Source organism: Neoarius graeffei, chromosome 14, assembly GCF_027579695.1.
Source record: "Neoarius graeffei isolate fNeoGra1 chromosome 14, fNeoGra1.pri, whole genome shotgun sequence".
NCBI lineage: Eukaryota > Metazoa > Chordata > Actinopteri > Siluriformes > Ariidae > Neoarius > Neoarius graeffei.
In genome coordinates this window covers 39629044-39642006 of record NC_083582.1, presented here as the reverse complement: position 1 = coordinate 39642006, position 12963 = coordinate 39629044, and the positions used below count along the sequence as shown (strand labels likewise).

General features: G+C 46.0%; 1 protein-coding gene across 1 annotated transcript in view; it reads right to left on the bottom strand.

The window, feature by feature from the left end:
* Window positions 1-12963, bottom strand: part of radil2b (Ras association and DIL domains 2b) — a 57073-nt gene that overhangs the window by 23817 nt on the left and 20293 nt on the right. The window lies entirely within an intron of this gene.

Here is a 12963-nt window from a genome sequence, read left to right as displayed (position 1 = left end):
GAGGGGGGGGAGGCATACAGCAGTTGCCTCGGCCAAGCATGCGCCAGCGCATCCTGGCCCAGGGAGCTGGGGCCGTGGAGGCTGAACCACAGAGGGCAGTGTGTCGACTCCTGGCAGGCAAAGAGGTCCACCTCTGCCCTGCCAAAACATTCCCAGATGGCAAGAACCACCGCTGGGTTGAATCTCCGTTCCCCGGGATCGGGGTCCTGGCGGGACAGCAGATCTGCTGCCTTGTTGGCAGTGCTTGACAAGTACATGGCACGCAGGCTCAAGAGATGTTGATGGGCCCACCGCAGAAGTTGGCCAGCCACTTCCAAGCACTGGAGGGACTTGGTGCCTCCCTGGTGGTTGATGCAGTACACTACCGTAGCGTTGTCCGTCCGCACCAGGACGTGTCTGCCGGCCAGGCCTGGGAGGAAGTGCTGTAGGCCGAGGAACACAGCCCGTAGCGCCGGGTGGAGGTGGAGACCGTTGAGCCACCTCTGAAGTGGACGCAAGTCCAGGAGCCCCAGCGGGACCAGAGAGGAGGCTGCCGTAAGCATGCCCAGCAGGCGCTGAAAGGTCTTCAGGGCGAGTGACCTGCCCCGTCCAAAGCGGCCACGTAGCAGGCGGATGTTGTGGATCCTGGTCTGGGAGGGGGTTGCCATCAACGACCTCGAATCCAGGTGCCTGCCCAAGAAAATCGTCTCCTGGCTGGGCACCAGCGAGCTCTTCTTGTAATTCACCCTGAGCCCCAGCTCTGTGACATGTGAGAGCACAGTCGCGATGTCGGTGCGGGCCTGAGCTGCTGACCATGAACAGACGAGCCAGTCGTCCAGGTAAGGCAGGACACGCAAACCCCTTGCCTGAAGTGGTGCCAATGCCGCTGCCACACACCTGGTGAACACACGGGGTGCCAGCGATATCCCAAAGGGCAGAACATTGAACTCGAAAGCCTGGCCCTCGAAGGCAAACCGCAGGAACTGCCTGTGGTGTGGCGCAATGGGAACATGGAAATAGGCGTCTTTCAGGTCGATGGTGGCAACCAGTCGCCCGCCTGGATGTGGTGTAAGACATCCACTGTACGCAGCATGCAGAATCTCATGGTCTTCAAGTGGGAGTTGAGGGGCCTCAGGTCGAGGATTGGGCGGATACCGCCGTCCTTCTTCGGAACCAGAAAATACCTGGAGTAGAACCCACCTTGCTGTCTCTGCCTGTCGATGGGAGAGATTGCTCCCTTCTCCAGGAGGGTGGCGATTTCCTGCCGGAGGACAAGGGACTTCCCCGGATGGCTCACGGTGGTGTGTTTGACCCCATGAAAACGCAGCGGTCGGCGGCAGAACTGGATGCGGTAACCCTCGGTGAAAGTCACCAGCACCCAGGGGTCTGGGGTCAACGCTCTCCAGCTTTGGAGCTGTTCACTGGAAAAGCGGCCGACCGCCGGCACGCTGTCGTCAGCGCCGCCCAGACCGCCCCCGTCGGTCACCATGGGGACGACGAGGAGCAGACTGGGTGTAGGGGGCGGCGCTGCGGGTCCGGGAGGTAGTGGGGCGACGAAAGTAATCAACCCGTCTGGTCTCCTGGCGGGTCGTGGCTGAGACAGAGCCGGTGTGGGCCCCCTGAAGGACTGGGCAGCGTTGCTGTGGTGGTGGACCTGGCGGAGGCCAGCGAACTGCTGTCGCGCCTGGACGACCTGGGCGCTCCGGTCCAGGGCTTGCTGAGCGACCTCGCCAAACAGCTCCCTGGGGAAAACAGGGAGAGAGTGCAGCACACGCCGGTCGGGCTCGGCCAGAGGGGACTGCGCCAGCCATATCTGCCGGCGGGCGAGGGTGAGATACGACATCAGCCGGCCCAGTTCCCGTGACGAGTAGGCAAAGGCCTGGAGAGCCGCGTCGCACAGCTCCCATGATGCCGTGCTCGTCCCCTCCAGCGTCTGGGCGAGGGCCAGCAGCAGATGGGACATGGAATTGTCAATACGACCCATTTGTGCCGCCGTGTCGTATCCCCGACGACCTCATCGTGCGGTCGCACGGCATTGAGTGCGGGGGCATCGGGCGTCCGAAAGGACGAGGGCAGCCACGGAGGGCTCAATGTTGGGCATCTGCTGGAGGCCGTAGGTAGGGCGTCCTGCATTGCTGCCAGGGCCCTGCAGTCACTAGGGAGGTGGGAAGGCATCTAGGGTCCACCCAACACCTCTGTAACTCCCCGATGTATGGGGCCGAGGGCGGAACAGACAACGAGGAAGGCTGTGGAGCCTCTGAAGAAAGTGCTCTGATGCTGGGCCACCGGGGCGTGTCCAACCCCACGGGCCAATGCAGCCCTCAGCGTTGGCTGGATGGATGAGCGTCCGCCTTCCGACGCTGCCACGGTACCATGGCTGGTGGCCTGGGAACCCGCCGGAGAGGTGGAGTCGTGACCGTCAGACCCACCGCAGTCAAAGCTCTCCGACACCCGGATCGACAGCTCATCCAGGCCGCATGCATCAACGGCCGGTGACAGAAGTGGCGAACGGTCGGGCTGCCAGGCAGATGGGGTGGCTGCGGGAACACTGCTGCCCTGTGGCGGAGGCTGGAGATTCGCCAGCAGGGCCTTCATCTCCTCCAGCTTGGCGCACATCACCCTTGGAAGCGGAGACACGTGGGGGCGCCCCACGGCGCTTGCTGGGCCCCGCTGCTGCAGCCGGCACCATGTCCTGTCCCCCCGAGGCCCGGGGGATGTCGGACGGGGGATCCATCCGAGCCAGCCTGGCGGTCCGCGCAGCCACGCTCAGGCACATGCAGTCTGTGCAGGCCATGTCCGTCAGCCCCTGCCGCAGGTGATCAATACCCAGGCACGAGGGGCACTCGCGGTGGCCGTCCTCCGGCTCGAGGGGGGCCCGGCGGTTGGCGCAGCAAGAGAATAGGTCCATGACACCTGGCTGGCAAAGGGGAACTTAAAAAATAGGGCGAGAACACCCCAAGTAAGTATCCCAAAATAAACAATCAGGCAGCAACGAAAACGACCGGGCGAACACACCCGTGGTCAGGAGAGGAAGAAAAAAAATGGTGCGGGGGCCTAAGCGGGAGCACCCGGACCTCGAGCCTACTGCCGCGGGTTTAAAAGACAGCCGCAACTAACAGTCGCTCACTAGCGTGAGAAGACATCATACGCCGCTAAACACACAAGACAGCCGGCCCGTGAGCAGGCCGGAGGCAAGGTTACACAAACAAGGCGGTCGATAATATTAACAAGATAGGCGCCGTGCGCCACAGAACTGATAAACAGCGGCGAGAAACACCGCTTTAATTTAAATGAATGAAGACCGCTTACCTGGACGAAAATAGGCTGGCCTCCAGCGGCGAGGACCCCGCCTCGGAGGGCTAGTCAGCTAACTCCACCGAGCGAGAGCATTCAGCTTAAGGGAGTAACAATACGAATACAACACACACAAGACAGCCGGCCCGTGAGCAGGCCGGAGGCAAGGCTCCACAAAACAAGGCGGTCGATAATATTAACAAAGATAGGCGCTGTGCGCCACAGAACTGATAACAAACAGTGGTGAAAAACACCGCTTTAATTTAAATGAATGAAAACCGCTTACCTGAACGAACACAAGCCGGCCTCCAGTGGCGAGGACACCGCCCCAGAGGGCTAATCAGCTAACTCCACCGAGCGAGAGCGCTCCGCTTAACGGAGTAAAATACGAATATAACAAGAGAAAAGGAATTGGTGGACTTAACGCAGTTTCTTGGAGGGTGCGTAAGCACAGCCCCAACCCTACGGGTAACGAAACTAACACGGCGCTTTGTCCAAATTCCAATCCAACTCGCAACCTGCAAACGTGAGAAGATGCAAGAGGTCACTTCCTGGGTTCACCGGTCTTTTATGCCGGGGTCACGGGGTGACGTCACCCAGGTCACACGTGACTTTGTTGTTACTATTACTCGACCTGCACGTTCGTGTGATGGATATCCATGTGCTGAAAGCACCGCCTCTGGCGGTCAGGAGAAACGAAATAGAACAGACTACAAACATGGCTTCTCAAAACTACAATGCCCAAGAACCACAGCACCCTCTGTCACCTGCTTATTAATTACACCTATCTCTCACTCACAATTCGTCAGTCCTGCTACTTAAGCCTCTCTGACACTCCCATAGTCACGAAGTATTGTTCAGTGTTTACTCCTGTCATACCAAGCCGGTTCCTTTCTGCCTGTTTATAGTTTCTTCGACCCTCGTTCTCGTTTTCACCTCTTCGGCCTCTAGTCCTGCTTGCATTGCTCTGTTTGCCCATTGACCGACCCTCACCTGCTCTTTGACTACGATTCTCAGCTTGTGATTTGACTTCGTTTCCAGTTTGCTTCTCCCGCTCTCCCTTGCACATACAGCCGTAAGCACCTGCACCCTGACACTTATAATGCAACAAAATAGGACAAACACCAAGGGGGATGAATACTTTTGCAAGACAATGTATTAGACCAGGGCTTTTCAAAGTGTGGGGCGCGCCTCCCCTAGGGGGCGCCAGAGTTCTTCGGGGGGGCGCAACGTGAGGAAAAATAAACCAGAATAAGTTACTATTGCGGACATTTAGCGAGCTTCAGCTAGCCTTTGCCAGAGACAAAATGGATTGATTTTTTAGTACCTAAAGCTACAGTGAGTGAGGAGTCAGAGTCTGGGCCAAGCAAAAAAAGAAGGAAGTATGACCACGATTATTTAAAGTTTGGATTTTCATGGACTGGACCTGAAGATGCTCCACTGCCACAGTGTGTTGTCTGCCAAGAGGTGCTAGCTAACTATGCTACCGTATGAGATGTTTAAAATGTGTAAAACAAGATGTTTTTTAAAAAAAAGCACAGATGTTTAAAATGTGTAAAAAGGATGTTTTAAAAAAGCACAGATGTTTAAAATGTGTAAAAAAAGATGTTTTAAAAAGCACAGATGTTTAAAATGTGTAAAAAAAGAGGTTTTAAAAAGCACAGATGTTTAAAATGTGTAAAAAAGAGGTTTTAAAAAAGCACAGATGTTTAAAATGTGTAAAAAAAAGAGGTTTTAAAAAAGCACAGATGTTTAAAATATGTAAAAAAAGAGGTTTTAAAAAAGCACAGATGTTTAAAATGTGTAAAAAAAAAAGAGGTTTTAAAAAAGCACAGATGTTTAAAATGTGTAAAAAAATGTTTTAAAAAAGCACAGATGTTTAAAATGTGTAAAAAAGAGGTTTTAAAAAAGCACAGATGTTTAAAATGTGTAAAAAAGAGGTTTTAAAAAGCACATATGTTTAAAATGTGTAAAAAAGAGGTTTTAAAAAGCACAGATGTTTAAAATGTGTAAAGAGGTTTTAAAAAAGCACAGATGTTTAAAATGTGTAAAAAAGAGGTTTTAAAAAAGCACAGATGTTTAAAATGTGTAAAACAAGATGTTTTAAAAAGCACAGATGTTTCAAATGTGTAAAAAAGAGGTTTTAAAAAGCACAGATGTTTAAAATGTGTAAAAAAAGGGGTTTTAAAAAGCACAGATGTTTAAAATGTGTAAAAAAGGTTTTAAAAAAGCACAGATGTTTAAAATGTGTAAAAAAAGAGGTTTTAAAAAGCACAGATGTTTAAAATGTGTAAAAAAAAGAGGTTTTAAAAAGCACAGATGTTTAAAATGTGTAAAAAAAGATGTTTTAAAAAAGCACAGATGTTTAAAATGTGTAAAAAAGAGGTTTTAAAAAGCACACATGTTTAAAATGTGTAAAAAAGAGGTTTTAAAAAAGCACAGATGTTTAAAATGTGTAAAAGATGTTTTAAAAAGCACAGATGTTTAAAATGTGTAAAAAAGAGGTTTTAAAAAGCACAGATGTTTAAAATGTGTAAAAGAAAAAAATTAAAAATGTGTACAACAACCATTTTTTTAAATACGAATGGAACATTTAGTATAGCAACAACAAAAATTGTAAGGGGGGGGGGGGGGCGCTGTTGTTTATTTGCTCTCTGAGGGGGTCTGACTCTCCCACACTTTGAAAACCCCTGTGTTAGACCAAGCAAATTAATAGAGACAAATATGACAAGTGTTGCCAGGCAAAACAAACCTCGCCCAGCAGAACTTATTTTATACCGTACCTATATGTTAATAATGGTAATATTTCTCAGTCATCAGCTGTCAGGTTATAGTCCTATGAAAATCCATGACCTTGAGTTTGACATTTCAAAGTCATTCAAGGTCAAAGGTCATGGCGGCAACTGAAAGCCCATATGGGACTTCTTATATGTTGATAATGGTAAACATCTGGTTATCATAAACCATTTTAAAGTTATAGCCCTTTGAAAACCCATGGCCTTCGATTTGACCTTTCAGTGTCACTCAAGGTCAAGAGATCATGGTGCCAAATGAAAGCCCATATGGCACATCCTACAAGTTGATAATGGTGAATATCTTTCTACCATTAACCGTTTTCAAGTTACAGCCCTCTGAAAATCCGTGACCTTGAGTCTGACCATTCAGGGTCACTCAAGGTCAAAGATCATGGTGCCAAATGAAAGGCCATATGGGAGTTCCGATGGTATGTGCTCATAATAGTAAACATCTGTCTATCAGCAACTGTTTTTGAGTTATAATGGAAAATGTGTTATTTTGACCAAAAGGTTGACCTTTCCGGTGACTTTGACCTTCACCTTGACCCTATTACCCCCAAATTTTATTCAGGTAATCTATGGACCATTGCCTACCTACCCTGAAAATTTTAAGTCAATCGGTGCAACCGTCTAGACGCTAGATTGTTAACAGACAGACACACAAACAAACCACACTGATTACAATACTTCGCCCCGCTTACTCCATCGCAGTGAGTCATGCGTTGTCCTTGAACTCCGGTGAAGCCAGAACAAAGTTCTTCCTCCAAAATTCTCTGTCATGCATTGCATTGATGAGATCGTCTGAGTAAAGCTGAGTATCATCTTCAATGATCTGTTTGAGGGTAGTTCGAGGACGACCAACTCTTCTTTTTCCTTCTGGTTGCCACATCAGTAACTTGCTGGCTGGTTCCTTTCCTCGGATCACATGGCCAGCTAGGGCAAGCCTCCTCTTTCGAATTACTTGAGATAGGGCTGGAAGTGGGCCATACAATTGTGTGTTCGGGATATGATCCCTCCATGATACGTTGTAGATGGCGCGCAGCATCTTTGTGTATGTTCCATCCAACTTTACATTCCTGACTTTGTTTAATGCCCACGACTCAGAGCCATAGACAAGTATGGACTCTACACAAGCTTTGAAGACCTTTGTCTTGGTAGACTTTTTGATTGGAGCTTTCCAGACTCTCTTTAAAGAGTGTACGGCGCCCCAAACTTGACCGATTCTTGACTCAATATCATGGGCGCAGTCTGTATACCCTCCAAGATATTTAAAATCTTGAACACGTTCAATGTTGGAGCCATCAGATGCAGATACACCCTGTTGGGATGTAGGATTCAGATGCATGTATTTGGTTTTGGAGGCATTCAAGTGTAGGCCGATAGCTTTACATGCGTCTTCTACACGTCGAAGCAGGTCTTGAGCTTCTGCAACAGTATCCTCCAAGAGGGCGATATCATCAGCATAATCTAGATCTGATAGAGTCTGTGCTGGGTATCGTCTACTACGACGTCTGTACAACGTGAGTCCATCAGTGTCTTGGATTGCAGTTCGCAGGGCATAATCAAGACAGATAATGAATAAAAAGGGTGCAAGTGGATCACCTTGTAGTACACCGGTATTGATAAGAAAGGGGTCAGTCATTCCGTCTGGGGTGATAACTTGAGCAGAGGTGTTGTTATACATGACCTTTATTCCTTCAACCACTTCTTCTGGGATGCCGTAAGCAATCAATATTTGCAGCATTTTCTCTCTGTTTACTGAGTCGAATGCTTTTCGAAAATCGATAAAAACTATGATTGCTTCCTTGCTAAAGTTCTTCAGTTCTTCTACAATACGGCGGAGGGCAAGAATGTGTGAGGTAGTGGACCTTCCTTGTCTGAATCCGTTTTGGTTATTCCTGAGGACATTGTCGATAACTGGCCGGATTCGATTCAGGAGGCATCGGTTATAGACTTTTGACGCAATCTGTGACAGTGCGATGCCTCTGTAATTGTCTGGCAGTCTAAGGTCTCCTTTTTTGGGGACTGGAACTAGGCCAGAAAGACCCCATTCCTCAGGACGGTTGCCAAAGTAAGTCTGATTGCAGAACTTACGGAGTTGTTTCTTCACCTTTGGCATTTTCCAAAACTCTAGTGGGAGACCGTCAAGTCCAGGAGCTTTACCGTTTTTCATTGCCTTCATAGAAGCGTCAATTTCTGCCTGTGATAATTCACCAGTTGGTATTTCTTGGAACAGATCGAAGACTTTCTCAACTGGTTGATCAGTATCTACACTAGCTTGATCTACGTTGAGCAAATTTTCAAAGTGATTTTCCCAGATGTGCAAGCGATCATCTCCTTCAATACAAATGGGATTACTTGACTTTTTACCGGAAAGTTTCTTCACGAGCTCCCAGGCAGACTTGATAGCTGAGGCAGCTGCTGCAGATTCGAAGGTACTGAGGATTTCATTAATACGCTTATCTTCGCGGTGATCAAATGTCCTATGAAGATGATTCTGAGCAGATTGAATTTGACCTGTTGAGGTATGCAGAGTGGCTTGGCGAGCTGCCACTACCGAAGGGCGGACACTAACAGGTCTTGGAGGGCGAGGCTTTGGTGGAAGATGCTCCGCACCGACTTCATTTGCAATCTTAATAAAAGATGAGTAACTTTGTTCTTCTTCAGGAAGGTGGTTGAATTGTGTTACTACGCTGGTGTCGATCTTAGAAGCAAGTTGGGAGTCAGTCATCACTGAGGTCCAATATAACTTCTTCCTAGCAGCTTTTGTGGTACGCAGGCTAAGTTTAACAGAAGTTGAAACAATGCGGTGGTCACTTCCGATAGGGTTTGATGTTGAGTAGGCTTGACAATCGTGGACACTATTGCGCCAGCGCTTCTGGTACAAACAAAAGTCTATTTGTGAGAGAGAGCCCTTAGGTGAACGGTAGGTCCAGAGTTTACGAGTGGGCTTACAAAATGACTGGTTACCAATAATAAGGTTGTGCTGTTGTGTAAAATCCAAAAGTAGTTGGCCGTTTCGGTTGGTGATCTTGTGCAATGAGAATCTGTTTCTCAACTGGGCATTGAAGTCTCCACATACGAGCAACATTGCTTGTTGTGGTACATTTGTTACCACTCTGTTCAGGCATGAGTAGAAATCATCAGCAATTTCATCAGAAAGACCGCTATGTGGTGCGTAACAGGATACAATCGCTGTCTTGGGGTTGCCTTTGAATGTAGCAACTATCAAACGGTCGCTGTATTTCTTAACTGACGTAAGTAGTGGTAACAGATTCAATTGAATGCAGAAGCCTACGCCTCCGATTGAGGCACCACATTCATTTCTTGTAGCAGATGCAGTGAACAGTGTGCTTTTCCCGAGGCTACAAGCGATAATTTCTGGTTCTGAATCAGCGTGCACTTGGCGATGTTCTTGGATACAGGTGACTACAATGTTATAGTCATTCATGAGCTTATCTAGCTCAACACGAGATGATAAAGAGCGAAGGGTTCTACAGTTTAATGTAGACACTATCGCGGGCGAGGTAAAAATTCAATAGCATTGTGGTATACGCCTTATGTGCCACATATTTGTTTATCGGCACATGTCTACTACAAGCCTGCTGAAGGGGAACCTCTCAAGAAGGAAGGCTTTTGAAGGAACATTAAGATTTACAGCAGGAGCAGCTCGAGAGAAGAGCCTTGTTTAAAAAAAAAAAAAGATTTCCACTCAGGCCCTCAGTGTCCTGCCCCCCACTTTCTCTAGCTCAACACTTCTTTATTCTCTGCGTGCTCAGACATGACAACACTGCCTTTGTTCAGTCCATGGACAGTTGTATCCAGTCCGTACTTGGCAGCAGTTTTAACCCTGGCCATCATATATGCAGTATACATTCTTAAACTGCTGTATCACCACACACTCTTGGCAACCACTGGCTGCTTTGGCAAGCCTGCTGCAAATCATGTAAAATGGAGAAAAAAGTAAGAGAAGAGCAAAAAAAAACAGAACAATGGCTCCTTATTTCCTGATGTGTGATTAAAAAGGAACATGATTTGTAGCTGTTTGGCAGCTATCCGTCTGCTGCATCAGGCGTACATGTATGTATATTTAATATTTCTCTACACAAAATGCACTGAATGTTTTTTTGTTAATCAGACTATTTATTATGTTCCCAGAAGCACCACATGAATGTGTCCTTGCCTCTGGGAATTGCAAACCCACAAACACACCACGCTTTTATTTTCCTAAGCCGACCAGCAGCTGCTTCCTTTTCTGCTAGATAGAGAAGCCTAGCAGGCCTACAAATTAGACAGAGAGCTGCAAATGTTATTCAGGCTATAAACCGTCTGTTGCCTTTCCTCATGGTCATGTTTGCATTTCCTATTAAAAATATTGACTATACCTATGGCATGACAGATATTAGATTGAGTTTGTGGTTTGTTTGTTTTTTTGTTGAAACTCATGGAAGCTGTACAAAGTCAGTACTGAATAAAGCAGCAGGCAGTTTAAGATTTTTTTTGCGAATATGCCTAAAACAAATCTTCAGTGGCACTCCTGAGTTCTGATTTTAAGATGCTGCAACCTTCCTGTACGGTAATAAGCTAAGTATCAAGTCAACCTACTGGGTTAACTAGCCAGCTAAAATGTTCAACTGTGATTGATTACATGGTGCATTTACTGCATTATGCTCTGCCAAGTTCATGATTTAGTAGAAGGAATTCTCTGAGGAGAGCAATGGTCCAAATCACAAATCTGTCATGAAGTACACTTCCCTCAGACCAAGGCTATCCCACACTCCGGATCCTAAAATCCCTCAAATCAGCCGACGCCTATGGAAATCTTCCGATAGTAGATCAACTTCGAGACCAAAGATGAACTGAAACGTCCCAGAAACCAAAGACGAATTCAGATTTTCCCAGAGACAGGATGCCTCAAGGAATTTTTCCAAAATGGAACGTGGAGCAGTTCCTAAATACAGGCTATGCCAAATGATCAAGGCACAAGAAAGGAAATTTCAGTTCAACAGCTCCTTTAGCAAGGAACACACAGGCACCTTAAAACATATCTCCATATATGCTAACCACATTCACTGGATATGAGCAATCGCGCATTCTGATTGGCTACTCTACTACTAGGATATCAGCTCATATACCATGAGTAGAGAAAAACAAAACGGCGGAGCGTGTTGCTGAACCAACCGAGGATGAAATAAAAACTCTACTCGAAAACAAAACCCCCCAAAATACAAAAAAAAAAAAATCAGCAAAATGTGGAATAAAAGTATTTGATGGTAAGAACATTTTTTAATTTTCAAGAATTATTATTATTATTATTATAGCATTTTTCACAAATTGTTCCTGTCATTTCGACAGTTTGTTTACATTCTAAGTGGAAATTATTTTGATGGATGTTTTGTATAAAGTTTTTATTTATCGAATTTGCAAAAAATAAAAATGCTCCGTTTCTCAAAGTCCAGTGAACGTGGATAGAATAAAACGGTTATTCCACTCATTCTTGTTTAGTCGGCTATAAGCCAACGCTGCGTGCCTTGTCGGCTATCAGCTCATGTACGGCTCTATTTTGTGAATAACTGTTAATTATCCCCAGTGGATATGATACTTTATCTTTTGGTCTGAAAGTCACTTTTTTCATAATAGCAATAGGCCCTGAATGAAAGCACTTTTTCAGACTGTGAGAATTGAGACCTGCTTTTGGACAGTTAAACTTCTCTGCTCAGCCTGTTATTCCGTTAAACTAAAGTCCTTCCTTGTTTGATGGTTGATAGCTGAGATTCTGGTAACTATATTTAATAGAAACAGGAGACGGAATAAACATTAGGAAAAGGTTTTCAGAAGTTTCAAGGCTGAAGGGAAGTTGGACGATTGCCCACCTTCCACTGGACACAAGGAACAGTTCAATTGAAAATCCTGAAGTAATTAAAAAGGAAGCTTTTTAACTTTGCATGGGACACATACTTTGTTAATTTAAATCAGTACTCCTACAGCCGGGCCTACAGCATAGGGAACAGATTATTACAAATCTCAATTCCGCACTGGAATAAAGTCAACTAATCATGTGATAAAGCCAAACTATGGCTTAGTGTGCAGTCAGGTGTTCTATCTCCAGCTGAGTCTGTCCAGTATAGACAGAGACTACATAAATGCCTAATGATTTGGGGCATGAGGAACACATCTCAGTTTCTGACCTACAGTACTGTGCAAAAGTCTTAGGCAGCCTTTTTTTTTCATAAAAACTTTGTTATAGATTTCTATTTTATGACTTCTACATTATCGAGTCAGTACAAAAACATTTTAGAGTTTCAAACGTTCGTTTTCCAGCACAAAATTAAATGGTTTTGTACTGAAAAAAATTTGTATCTGATGAGCATATTGCATAATAGAGCACTTTTCAGATGAAAAAAAGAAAACATTGAAGGCTGCTGGGTTTTGGTGCTAAATGAAGAAGCGAGTGTGACAGTCAAAGTGTCCAGAAGAACTGTGGCTGGTTCTGTAAGATGCTCAGTAAAACCTACAGCTCATTCCCTTATAAAACTGCACTCATTGTACCTGAGACTACTATTTTTTATCCCCACCCCCGACATATAATGTGGGGGAATATAGCTATTGCTCTGTCTGTCCATCTGTAAACATTTTAGTTTCTGGAGCATAACTCAAAAACTACTAGGAATGTTTTCACAAAACCTGACAGTTATGTTAAGTGACTAGAGGAGTAGTGCCTTTTGACATTTCTGTGATTTTTATTTTTCTGTATTTCCATGGCAACCAATTCAACTTAGGAAAATTTGGAGTGGGGTTTCATGTGGCCGCCGGGGGGATATGTCATCTCCTGATGACTCTTGGTTTGTTTGTTTTTTTTGTTTTTTTAATAAAGCAAAGTGTTGTCTCACACCAA